Source organism: Elephas maximus, chromosome 4 (assembly GCF_024166365.1).
Source record: "Elephas maximus indicus isolate mEleMax1 chromosome 4, mEleMax1 primary haplotype, whole genome shotgun sequence".
Taxonomy (NCBI): Eukaryota; Metazoa; Chordata; class Mammalia; order Proboscidea; family Elephantidae; genus Elephas; species Elephas maximus.
Genome location: NC_064822.1, coordinates 75,097,427 through 75,110,852, shown reverse-complemented (window position 1 = coordinate 75,110,852; position 13,426 = coordinate 75,097,427).

The following is a 13,426-nucleotide window of genomic DNA, read 5'->3' as shown; positions in this document are numbered from 1 at the left end:
AACTCATTCTATGAAGCCATCATGTCCCTGATACTAAAACCAGGTAAAGACATTACAAAAAAAGAAAATTACAGACCTATATCCCTCATGAACATAGATGCAAAAATCCTCAACAAAATTCTAGCCAATAGAATTCAACAATATATCAAAAAAATAATTCACCACGATCAAGTGGGATTTATACCAGGTATGCAAGGCTGGTTTAATATTAGAAAAACCATTCATGTAATCCACCATATAAATAAAACAAAAGACAAAAACCACATGATCTTATCAATTGATGCAGAAAAGGCATTTGACAAAGTCCAACACCCATTCATGATAAAAACTCTCACCAAAATAGGAATTGAAGGAAAATTCCTCAACATAATGAAGGGCATCTATGCAAAGCCAACAGCCAACATCACTCTAAATGGAGAGAACCTGAAAGCATTTCCCTTGAGAACAGGAACCAGACAAGGATGCCCTTTATCACCGCTCTTATTCAACATCGTACTTGAAGTCCTAGCCAGGGCAATTAGGCTAGACAAAGAAATAAAGGGCATCCGGATTGGCAAGGAGGAAGTAAAATTATCGCTATTTGCAGATGACATGATCTTATACACAGAAAATCCTAAGGAATCCTCCAGAAAACTACTGAAACTAATAGAAGAGTTTGGCAGAGTCTCAGGTTATAAGATAAACATACAAAAATCAGTTGGATTCCTCTACATCAACAAAAAGAACATCGAAGAGGAAATCACCAAATCAATACCATTCACAGTAGCCCCAAAGAAGATAAAATACTTAGGAATAAATCTTACCAAGCATGTAAAAGACCCATACAAAGAAAACTACAAAGCTCTACTACAAGAAATTACAAAGGACATACTTAAGTGGAAAAACATACCTTGCTCATGGATAGGAAGACTTAACATAGTAAAAATGTCTATTCTACCAAAAGCCATCTATACATACAATGCACTTCTGATCCAAATTCCAATGTCATTTTTTAAGGTGATAGAGAAACAAATCACCAACTTCATATGGAAGGGAAAGAAGCCGCGGATAAGCAAAGCATTACTGAAAAAGAAGAAGAAAGTGGGAGGCCTCACTCTACCTGATTTCAGAACCTATTATACAGCCACAGTAGTCAAAACAACCTGGTACTGGTACAACAACAGGCACATAGACCAATGGAACAGAATTGAGAACCCAGATATAAATCCATCCACGTATGAGCAGCTGATATTTGACAAAGGCCCAGTGTCAGTTAATTGGGGAAAAGATAGTCTTTTTAACAAATGGTGCTGGCATAACTGGATATCCATTTGCAAAAAAAAATGAAACAGGACCCATACCTCACACCATGCACAAAAACTAACTCCAAGTGGATCAAAGACCTAAACATAAAGACTAAAATGATAAAGATTATGGAAGAAAAAATAGGGACAACCCTAGGAGCCCTAATACAAGGCATAAACAGAATACAAAACATTACCAAAAATGACAAAGAGAAACCAGATAACTGGGAGCTCCTAAAAATCAAACACCTGTGCTCATCTAAAGACTTCACCAAAAGAGTAAAAAGACCAGCTACAGACTAGGAAAGAATTTTCAGCTATGACATCTCCGACCAGTGCCTGATCTCTAAAATCTACATGATTCTGTCAAAACTCAACCACAAAAAGACAAACAACCCAATCAAGAAGTGGGCAAAGGATATGAACACACACTTCACTAAAGAAGATATTCAGGCAGCTAACAGATACATGAGAAAATGCTCTCGATCATTAGCCATTAGAGAAATGCAGATTAAAACTACGATGAGATTCCATCTCACTCCAACAAGGCTGGCATTAATCCAAAAAACACAAAATGATAAATGTTGGAGAGGCTGCGGAGAGATTGGAACTCTTATACACTGCTGGTGGGAATGTAAAATGGTACAAACACTTTGGAAATCTATCTGGCATTATCTTAAACAGTTAGAAATAGAACTACCATACAACCCAGAAATCCCACTCCTCGGAATATACCCTAGAGAAACAAGAGCCTTCACACAAACAGATATATGCACACCCATGTTTATTGCAGCTCTGTTTACAATAGCAAAAAGCTGGAAGCAACCAAGGTGTCCATCTACGGATGAATGGGTAAATAAATTGTGGTATATTCACACAATGGAATACTACGCATCGATAAAGAACAGTGACAAATCTGTGAAACATTTCATAACAGGGAGGAACCTGGAAGGCATTATGCTGAGCAAAATGAGTCAGAGGCAAAAGGACAAATATTGTATAACACCACTATTATAAGATCTTGAGAAATAGTATAAACTGAGAAGAACACATACTTTTGTGGTTACGAAGGGGGGAGGGAGGGAGGGAGGGAGAGGGTTTTTTAGTGATTAATTAGCAGATAAGAACTGCTTTAGGTGAAAGGAAGGACAACACTCAATACATGGAAGGTCAGCTCAACTGGACTGGACTGGACCAAAAGCAAAGAAGGTTCCGGGATAAACTGAATACTTCAAAGGTCAGCGGAGCAAGGGCAGGGGTTTGGGAACCATGGTTTAAGGGGACTTCTAAGTCAATTGGCAAAATAATTCTATTATGAAAACATTCTACATCCCACTTTGAAATGCGGCGTCTGGGGTCTTAAATGCTAACAAGCGGCCATCTAAGATGCATCAATTGGTCTCAACCCACCTGGAGCAAAGGAGAATGAAGAACACCAAGGTCACACGACAACTAAGAGCCCAAGAGACAGAAAGGGCCACATGAACCAGAGACCTACGTTATCCTGAGACCAGAAGAACTAGTTGGTGCCCGGCCACAATCGATGACTGCCCTCACAGGGAGCACAATAGAGAACCCCTGAGGGAGCAGGAGATCAGTGGGATGCAGACCCCAAATTCTCATAAAAAGACCATACTTAATGGTCTGGATGTGACTAGAGGAATCCTGGCGGCCATGGTCCCCAAACCTTCTGTTGGCACAGGACGGGAACCATCCCTGAAGACAATTCATCAGACATGAAAGGGACTGGACAGTGGGTGGGAGAGAGATGCTGATGAAGAGTGAGCTAATTATATCAGGTGGACACTTGTGTTGGCATCTCCTGTCTGGAGGGGGGATGGGAGGATAGAGAGAGTTGGAGGCTGGCAAAGTTTTCACGAAAGGAGAGACTGGAAGGGCTGACTCATTAGGGGGAGAGCAAGTGGGAGTAAGGAGTAAGATGTATATTAACTTATATGTGACAGACTGACTTGATTTGTAAACGTTCACTTGAAGCTCAATAAAAGTTAAAAAAAAATAAATAAATAAGCCCACACCACAAAATCTGCAGTAGAAATTAGAGATCAGTGGGGAAAATAACAGTTTTTCAATCAATGGGTCTGGGACAATAGGTTATCTACAAAAGAGGAACAACCACCACAAAAATGTGTTCCTAACATACACCACATACAAAAATCAATTACGAGTTGTAAATTAAAGATAAAAATTTAAGGTAAAACTATAGAAATTGTAGAATAAGACATAGAATATCTTTACAACCTCAGAGTGCAGAAGAATTTCTTAAACAGTAATGAAAACTGTATACTATAAAAGATGGATATATCACTACATTAAAACTACAAATGCATGTTCACCAAAAGACATAAGGAGTTAAAAGGAAAAATTACAGAGCAGGAGAAGGTTTTGCTATACATATTTTTGACAACAGAATCAATAAGAAAAAGACAAGATAGAAAAATGAAGCAAATAGAAATGAAAGCTCAATACGAAATGAGCAAAATAGAATTCTGAAATGAAGTTCAATAGAAAAATGAGCCGAAAAAAAAGTGGAGGGGTATTTCACAGCAAAATCGACACAAATGGCACAAAGCATAGGAAAAGATTCCTAACCTTTTAGTAATCAGAAAAATACAAATTAAAGTTACAGTTAGAAACAATTAAATTTTGTGAAAATTAAAATGATGGTAAATAAAACATTTTAATTCAGTCCCAAACAAGGTAAGGAGTCTCTAACACACTGCTGGTTGAAATTTAAATTGTTACAGACACTTCGGACAATCATTTAGCCTGGCATTACTAAGGAAAATGGAAAATACACATAGCCTATGATCCGGCAGTTGCTTTCCTAGACATATACACAGAAAAACTGTAACCTATGAGGGAAGAGAACTTGCCCAAGAATGTTCTAATAGCCCCAAACAGGAAACAGTCTAAATGGCCATTAATAGGACAATGTATAAATTGTGGTCTACTCACACAATAAAATAAGACACAGGAGTGAAACTTAATGAATTACTATTATATGCATCAATATGAATAAACCTCAAAATCATAATCTGAGCAAAAGAAACATACCTCAGAATATACACAGTATATGTCTACAGGCACAAAGTCCAGAAATAAGCAAAACCAAACAAGGTTTTGTTTAGGAATATATATACGTACATATAAGTTGTATATAATATAAAATATGTACATGCTTTTTTATATAAGGAGCCCTGGTAGTGCAGTGGTTAAATGTTCAGTTGCTAACCAAAGGGTCGGCGGTTGGAACCCACCAAGCAGCTCCGTGGAAAAAAGGCATGGCGATTTGTTCCCATAAAGATTACACTAAAACCAAACCAAACCCAGTGCTTTAGAGTCGATTCTGACTCATAGCGACCCTGTAGGACAAAGTAAAACTGCCACATAGAGTTTCCAAGGAGCGCCTGGGGGATTCGAACTGCCCGCCCTTTGGTTAGCAGCTGTAGCACTTAACCACTACGCCACCAGGGTTTCCCCCATAAAGATTACAGCCTTAAAATCCTGTTTTCTTTGTTTGGCTTCTTCCTCCACAGTGTTGTATTAAAAACCCTGTTTACTTCGCTGGCCTTCTTTCGCCCCTCCCTCCCCCCTCACCCCCATCCCGCCCCAACTTTGCATTTGAATCCTACTTTTGCTTGGAGGTTATATATAAACCCCATTGCGCCTGCGTAGTAGGATTAAGCATGTTGCTGACAGAACTTATATGAACGCCCTGCTTGTAAACCCCTCAAAGTAACTTGCCCTTGGGGAGGTGTCGGGGCAGCAACAGCTCCGACTGACTCCTTTTCCTTGTACAACGGAAAAAAAGGTGCCTTTCCTGTTCTCTCCCCATGCACCCACCCTCCTGAAAAAAGATTATAGCCTTGAAAACCCTTCGGTGTCGTTTCCCTTTTTCACTTCGCTATGAGTCAGAACTGACTCAACAGCAATGGGTTTGGTTTTGGTTTGGTATGGTGATTTCATGGGTGTTCATTTTATTATTATTCTTCAAACTAGTCCCGCGGATTTCATACACCTTTGTGTGCCTGATGTACTTCACAATAATCAAACAACTTGTTTAAGATTTTAGCCAAACTTTAAAGCTTTTGAAAGTTCTCACAATTCTCCTTTAGAATCTACATTCAAATTATTGTAGTTAGGTGGAGGGGCCAATAAAATAATTACTCTCCTGCAATATTCCCTCGTCTCAAAGGAGGTTGTTGTGCGTGGTCGAATTCATTTCGACTCATGTTGTTGTTAGGTGCCATCGAGTTGATTCCGACTCATTACGAGCCATTAGGACAGAGTAGAACTGCCCCGTAAGGTGTCCTGGGCTGTAATCTTTACAGAAGCAGATCACCAGGTTTATCTCCCACGGAGCCGCTAGGTGGGTGTACGCCCACCAAACCCACTGCGGTCGAGTGGATTCCGACTCATAGCGACCCTATAGGACAGAGTAGAACTGGTGGGGGTAGAGTGGAAATACAGAGTCCACTTATAAGTAAAATCAAATCAAAACCTTTTAGAGGCAAAAATATGCTGTTTCAAGTTCACTACCGCAACAGTTTGCTGAGCACTGTACTCCTAGTATATGACACATGGTTGGGGCTCAATGAACATTCCTTCAATGAATGAGTGAATAGAAGTGACACATCCTGCAGCTGTAGAGGACTGTATCCATGAAGGATCCTTGAGTTTTATCTAGGTACAGCAAAAAGTATAGAAAATAACAAAATGACCTCCAGCTGCATTAACCTATAGACTAAGTCAGAATCAACTCGATAGCAATAAATTGTGGTTTTGGTTTTAAACTAAGCTGCTGTAACTAACAGAGATCAAAAAAATGCAGTGCCTCCTATAAGACACTAATGCATAAACCAATCATATACCAGTCTAGAAGTAGAGGTCAGGGGACCTAGGGTAGATACGTGACCTAGAGCAGAGGTCTCCAGTGACTCAGGCGCTTTCTTTCTTATTTTACCATTCCATAGATCCGGGTCAGCAAACATTTAATGTAAAGAACCAGATAGTAAATATTACAGGCTTTGCAGGTTGCATACAGTCTCTGTAGTTTCTTCTTCATAACCCTTTAAAAAATGGGAAAAAACATTCTCAGCTCAAAACCAGTTGTCACCAAGCTGGTTCTGGCACATGGCAAACCCATGTGTGTCAGAGTAGAACTGTGCTCCCTAGGGCTTTCAATAGCTGATTTTTCGGTGGTAGATTGCCAGGCCTTTCTTCCGAGGTGCTTGTGGCTAGACTCTAACTTACATCCTTTTGGTTAGTAGCCGAGCACATTAACCATTTGCATCATGCAGAAACTTCTTCCCAGCTCGAGGCCTATATAAAAATATGGCATTGGTCCAAGGACCATGACCCCTGTCCCAGAGTATTGCCTTGTCTTCTGGGTTAAGGGTGGATTCTAGCACCTTGTGGAAAAGGAAAATAACTGTGAAGGCAGGCAATTTCCTCTAAAGGATTGGTTGGGAAATCACACATATCCCTTCTAATCTCATTATCTTGGCAAAAATGTAGTCACATGACTACATATGGCTGCACAGGAGACTGGGAAATGTAGTCTGCAGCTTGGCAGCCACATGCCCTTTTAAAACTCAGGTAAAACTTGCTATTCCATAGGGAAGAAAGGGAGAATGGGTACCAAGGAATAATGAATAGCTTCTGTCATAGTCATGCATATACTACCCACCTTTGTCAAATACTAATCTATTGCCCTATTTACATCAAATCTTGTATTTTTTAGTAATATATTAGAGATAGAGATGTAGCCCCCTGTATCAACCTTACCCAATTCCATTCCGTTCATTCCTTCTCTGAAGATAACCTTTATCCTGAATTTGCCATTTATTATTTCCATTTATATGCATGTATCCATAACAATTTTTTATTTTTTTAGTTTTTGACCTTTGTATCCATGGTATCATTTTTGTATTTTTTCCTCATTCAACCTTATGTTTTTGAGATTTTCCTTGTTAATACATGTAGCTTTAGTTCACCCAAATTATCTGCTGTATAGTGTTCACTGTATGAATGTAATACAATCAAAAAATCAAGCCTGTTGCTGTCGACTTAATTCCAACTCAGGGAAATGGGACTTGTTACAGAGCAGAACTGCACCATTGGCTTTTCTTGGCTGTAATCTTTATGGAAGCAGATTGCCAGGGCTTTCTTCTGTGGTGCCAGTGGGTCCAAACTGCCAACCTTTCAGTTAGTAGCCAAGCACAAATCATTTGCACCACACAGAGATCTTGGAATGTAATATAAGTTATTTATTAATTCTCCTGTTGATGAAAATTATTTCCAATTTTTCTCCAAAGCCCAGAGCTCATAGAGTGTCTGTGATAGTCCAGGGTGGAGATGCTCATTTAGTCGCACCCCACCGGATCAGCAAAAGGAGCAGCTCGGAGGGATACAGGTTGGATTCCAAATAAACTGGCAGTAAAAGCCAAAGGAAAAAAAAAAAAAAAACCATTGCCATCAAGTGGATTCCGACTCATAGCGACCTTACAGGATGGAGGAGAACTGCCCCACACTGTTTCCAAGGAGCGCCTCCTGGATTTGAGCTGCCGACCTTTTGGTTAGCAGCTGTAGCTCTTAACCACTACGCCACCGGCGTCTCCCCGAGTTGATCAGACAGACGTCAGCACCAAGAATCTCGTGATGGACAGTGAAGCAGGCAGAGGTCGGTGCAGGGCAGAGCGAGATTATGTTTATATACTAAACCATCTAATGTTAACGTGTGGGAGAACAGTGTGTCTAGTTCAAGGGTACGGTCAGGGGAACCAGGAAAAACAGGTCTAATCTATGATGGATGGGGTTGTTTTTGTACACTAGTTAATGGGTTTCAATTGACTTTACCACGAAGTCCAGTATTTGGTGTGTTTTTTTTCTTGGCCCGGGTGGCTTGCTCGGTAAGGTACTCTAGTTTTCTTCCAAAGTTCTATGCGGGCAGGACCCACCTTGTACATGGCCCTCACACATGCCCTAATCCAAGGCTTGCACTATAAAAAATAAGATAGCAGAGAAGAAAAAAGCATTTTTAACCTCCCCTTCACTGACTTCACTTTTTTCCTTTCCTTCTACATTTTGGATTTGTCCTTTTGTTGTTTTACAGTCTCTCCCTGTATAATATTATCTGCTTCAATGAATTAAACTATACAGTCTGCCACAGCAGCAATTCAGGCTTCCATCTTCCTTTATTGCTTGGACCTCGTCTTTGTCCCTTCTTCCCTCCCTCTTCTTTCCCGTCTCTGTGGCTCCTTGTCAAAGCCAATTCTTCCTCTCTATTCATGAGGAGCAATTCAGCTCTCTTCATCTTCTAACCCCACATTTAGTTCAACACCTTGTTTGTTGGGATGGGACATATCCAGAGACAGATTACCCAATAAGCAAGTTACGCATGTGCTTAGGACATAAACAAAACAAGGGCACCTGTTGTCCAAAGCAAAGACCCATAGATGCCAAGCAAACAGGACACAGGGAGAAGCGAGCCCCATGGTAGAAGAGAACTGGCAGGGCCATAAGTGAAATTAACACCAGCTCCAGTGTGTGAGAATGTGCAGGCCGGAAATAAAGTTCACACAGGGTCGCAAGGGTGCCCACATGCAAAATTGTTTAAGCTAAGAGGCCCCTACCACTTCATCGCCTTCATTGACATCTGTCTCCTATAGTCCCCTCACGTGTAATTGAAACTCCTTATCCTAGTGGGTCTCTTGGGAGTATATTATTTCTTTCTAATAAACAAGAGGTGGAGGTGGGCTGTCTAGCCTAACTCTTGCTACATTCACCAAATATGCAACTGGATCCAACACAGGCGGTTACTGGACAAGGACAGATTGTCTTAATAGATAACAGTTTTCTGATCCATTCTGAGACAGCCATCTTGTACATCCATGTCTGCTGATCCAGCAACTCCAGCCAGGAGAACCAGCAATGCTCTTCGCCATGATACAAACACAAGGGTATGTTCTTGCACACGTCCTGTTAAACAACCAATGGAAACTCCTGTCCTAGATGACGTGCAAAAGCGAGGGAAATCGAATAAATCAGCCGCTGCAATAAATTCAGTCAAGTTACTTTCTAACTGTGTAACATTTACATACAGTTATGTCCTAAGTTTTGTAAACAATAACATTTATAACTTTAACTTAAAATATGTTTGGCATACACAAATGTTATCAAAGCAAAATTGGTGAAAGTCAATTTTTGGTTGTGGGAGATCAACAGAATTTTACATTGATTGTTGCAACAACTAAGTTCATTTGACTCATTTTCTTTGTTGTAAAATATGTGGAGTATTCTTTTTGCAGAAAATGTGGTATATAGTAAAAGTCTTAATACCCTGCATACACTAAAAATTTTATAATCCAATTCATCTGATTCCACTAAAATGACATATGCTACTTCTTGCTTGCATTGCTAATATTATTACACCATGGGTAGCTAGCACACACACACACACGTAACCAAACCAAACCCACTGCTGTCGAGTGAATTCCAGCTCATAGCGACCCTGTAGGACAGGGTAGAACTGCCCCTGAGGGTTTCCAAGGAGCAGCTAGTGAACTTCAACTGCCGACCTTTTGGTTGTCAGCCAAGCTCTTAACCACTGTGCCACCAGGACTCCAATATATATATGTATATATATATAAAACTCACATACCCCATTCAAATATGTGAGTAAGCAGAGGAGAAGGCATCACAGGTTGTCAGTGTTTAGGGCCCTTATATGCCTTAATCTAGCCCCAAGCATATATAAAGACTCAGCACAAAATTTGAAAAATTATATACGGAGGCTTGATTAAGTTCTTGACAAATGCCCTCTGTCCCTCCAGTCTGTTCTTTGTTGTTATTTATGGCAGGATTTTTGAGGCATGGGGAGAGTAGAAAGGGAGTACTCATTTTTCCACCTGCAAGTATGAGAGTTATCTCTAGGTGACATCCTCCTTGGTGTGTGTGTGTCTGAAACTTTCCTTTGTGTGTCTCTTCTAGCATGAATAACAACCGATTGATTTAAATAGTGGTGTTTCGGTCACTTTCATGCCAAATCTTGGGTTTGCATACAGTTGACAGATGTACCACTAATTAACGATGCTTTATTTTGCATACCTGGAGAAGGGCCTCTTGAGTATTAACACAGATTTATTTAAAAATAACCAAATTAATACTGCCCTGGCACTACTTTTAATGGCACGAAGGTCTAGTTCTAGATAGAGACAAGTTAAAGTAAACAACTGTCTTTAGGAACTAATTTTTCCAATCAAGGTTGATTCTAATCTAATTCAGACAGTTGTTTAAGAAGAAAATACCAAAAAAAAAAAAAAAAAAAAACCCATTGCTGTCAAATCGATTCTGACTTGTAGTGACCCTATAGAACAGAGTAGAACTCCCCCAAAGAGTTTCCAAGAAGCACCTGGTAGATTCGAACTGTGGACCTTTTTGGTTAGCAGCTGTAGCACTTAACCACTATGCCACCAGGGTTTCCAGAAGAAAACAGAAACCTCTTAAAATGTAGTATGCAACTTAAATGCTAAGGCGATGTTATGAATTGAATTGTGTTCCCCCAAAATATGTGCTGTAAATCCTAACTCCTATACCTGTGGGTGTCATCCCATTTGGGAATAAGATTTTCTTTGCTATGCTAATAAGGCCATATCAGTTTAGGGTGTGAGGGTGTGTCTTAAACCAATCACTTTCAAGATATAAAAAAGCAGATTAGGTATTAAAGCACACAGACACTATCTGAAGACAAGGGAGGCTGACCAATCTACAAACCCAGAAATTCCCAGGATGGCTGGCTAGAGAAGCTGAGACAAGGATCTTCTCCCAGAGCCAAGAGAGAAAGAAAGCCTGTGCCCTGAATTTGGGCTTTTAGGCTCCTAAACTGTGATAAAATAAATTCTTGTTCATTAAAGCCACCCACTTCTGCTATTTCTGTTATAGCAGCACTAAGAAACTAGGACAGGCAACAAAAATCCTGTTATGGAGGAAAAAAATAAGGTTGGCTTCTTCCCATCAAAATTATAACATAGCTTGAAATACAATCTAGAAATCCTTATCACTACTACCTATTTTTCACAGTTAATCTGCACAAAACTACCATTCATCAGCACTCCGTCCTCTCATGTGTTTCATGTAATGCCTTGATCAAGTTGGCTTCCCACACCACACCCACATCCTTAATCTAAAGACTCCATTGCCTTCTATTATTTTGAGAAACATGGTAGGATGTACAATGATACAAAACAAAGCTTTGGGGACCTCTAAAATCAGCTTGGAGGATGACACAAGCTTAGGCTTATCAAAGAGTAAAAATGCTCACTCTGTTAAAGTAAAAGCAAAGAGATTTATTGAGGGCAATACAGTTCTGAAATTAGGAAAACACAGGGCACAGAGAAATCTACTAAATGCTCTGAAGCACGGAGGGAGAGGTACACTTCTACAGAAAGATGAGGAAGGTAAGTGCGTGATTGTCACTTGGTCACAAAGTGGGTACATCATCAACAACTCTATTTTCAACTGCCTTCTTCCAGGAACACCTTGTAAATACAATCACATTCCTTACTCCCACTCTTATTTACTAAGAATGGCTAAACTTCATTCCTGATCCTCACCCTTATTTGCTAAGAGTGGCTTGAGGCAAGAGCCAGGCAGGTTAAACAATATGACTGAAAATGAGCCAGGATCTTCTGATCCCGACCAGCCAGAGGCCTAAGGCCATATGCATATGAATGGGAAGAAGTCAAGGTTACATTCTCAGGAATGCAGAAGCAGGAGCCTGCAACAAAATGGAGTTTTTATTCAGACCTTATGTCAGCTATTCTATTATGCCAAGAGCTGCAATTTTAGAGGTTTGCTAGCACAGGCCTGTAGACTGGTCAACCTTCATTGTCTTCAGATAGTGTCTGCTTGCTTCTGTACCTAATACACTCTTTTATATCTCAAAAGTGATTGACATAATTCTTCTATCCCTGTCTACTCAACAGTCCCGCCACCCACTTTTCCTGCTCCGAGAACTTAATTAATGTCATTGATCAATTAATTGTAAAACAAGAGGGTAAAAAGGTCTACAGAATGCCTGAAAAAATAACTTTTTAGTATGACGCATTTGTATACTATTGATAAAAACAGGCAAGATTGAGATGCCCTAAGTAATATTCAAAGATATAGAGCGATACATCTGGGGGGAAAAAAAATGTAAGGGCTTTATAAATCAAGAGCGAGCTATTAAAGGGATGTGACTGACTGTGAAGTAGATCATAATATTAGCAGTATCAGTAGTATCTTGAATTAATATGGAACCTTCTATTGAATATCATTTGTCGTAATTTGTGGTAATTTATTAACAATTAAATATAGAGTATACCTTGGTTTCCTATCTCCATAAAATACATGTTAAATTCATCCAGAAGTTCACCTACACTGGGCAAACAACCCTCATTGTTTTGTGCAGCACAATGGACTTCTTAGCAAAAAGAAGGGGCAAAAAAATCTAAATTTTGAGTGTCTACCATGTGCCACGGTTCTCTACATACATTATTTCATCTAGTCTCCACAAGAATCATGAGTATCATATTACTCTTCCCAATTTATAAGAGAAATTTGAGATTCAGAAATGGCAAATAATATTTTCAATGTTTCATAGTTAGCAGGTGGGAGGAGTAGTCCATCAGTCACCCACCTGGCTTCAAATCCCAGCAAGTTTTCTTTCCTCTGTGTTAAAATCCTCCCTAAAGAATGTAGTATGTAACTGTGAAGAGGTAGGCTAGGAAAAATTTTCCCTATGCCCCTAATGTGATTTTGAGGATTATTTTAAAGGAGGGAAACGAAGCCTCATACCAAAACCCAGTAGCGGTGAGAGTCCTTTGGGAAACTTCTTAGAATACCAGTCCCTGTAGGTAGTTGGGCAACACGGCTTTCCCTTCCACTAAGTCATTCACAGGCTAAACCTTTCACTAAAATGCTGCTGATTGCGAGTGACTTCCGAACCCAAATAAGCATTTTAGGCCTATTTAATAGATCAATACAGTAATTCGCTCCTGGGCCCCTGAAATCATTTGTTTGGACCTGATGTCCGTAGTCAGACTGAGATGTATACGTTAGCATGTGCAGGGAATTACACA